Source organism: Penaeus monodon, chromosome 30, assembly GCF_015228065.2.
Source record: "Penaeus monodon isolate SGIC_2016 chromosome 30, NSTDA_Pmon_1, whole genome shotgun sequence".
In the NCBI taxonomy this organism is placed as follows: Eukaryota; Metazoa; Arthropoda; class Malacostraca; order Decapoda; family Penaeidae; genus Penaeus; species Penaeus monodon.
The window spans coordinates 12,957,392-12,957,983 of record NC_051415.1 but is presented as its reverse complement, the minus strand read 5'-3'; the positions used below and the strand labels follow the sequence as shown (position 1 = coordinate 12,957,983).

The following is a 592-nucleotide window of genomic DNA, read 5'->3' as shown; positions in this document are numbered from 1 at the left end:
CACCAGCTTGTCTGTTAAGGGGGAATAGCATCTCTCTCTCTTCCTCGCTTCGATGAACTGACTTGTATATTGCTGATGTTGAGACGAGTGATTGGCATTGTCATGTGGCTTTTCATTTCATTTTCTACTTTTCTCATTTGCTGTAGTTCACTTTCTCTCTGTTGCCTCCTTTCTTTTGTCTGACTCTTCTTCCCAACTCTGTGCACTCTTTCCTCCACTGTCACACCGTCTTTTTCTTCCTCTCGTTTGCTCTTTCCCTTCTTTCAACTTCCTTCCCTTCCTGTTATCTCTCTTCTTCCAGCTTTCCCTATGTCTCCTCGCTTTATCTCCGTCATTCGTTCCCTCCCTTGATTCCTCCTTCATTCCTACCTCCGCTCCGTCTCCCTCCGTTCATTTATCCGTGTTGTCCTGCCTCTGTTCACTCGTTCTACCCGCCCTTCCTCTCCCCTCTGGCCTTCCTCCCTCCTTCCTTTCTTGTCTCTTCCATTCTTGCCTTCTTCCTGTCCTCTTTTTTTTTTTCTTTCTCATTACCTCCGGCCCTTACTTTCCCTCCGTCTGTTCGTCTTCGTTCATTTCTGTTCACTTGTACTAA

The 592-nt window shown here is 46.5% G+C and overlaps 1 protein-coding gene across 1 annotated transcript in view; it reads right to left on the bottom strand.

Moving 5' to 3' along the window:
• The window catches only part of LOC119592528 (U3 small nucleolar ribonucleoprotein protein IMP3-like), a 22,589-nt gene that overhangs the window by 21,311 nt on the left and 686 nt on the right, over nucleotides 1–592 (bottom strand). The gene's annotated exons all lie outside the window — the stretch shown is intronic.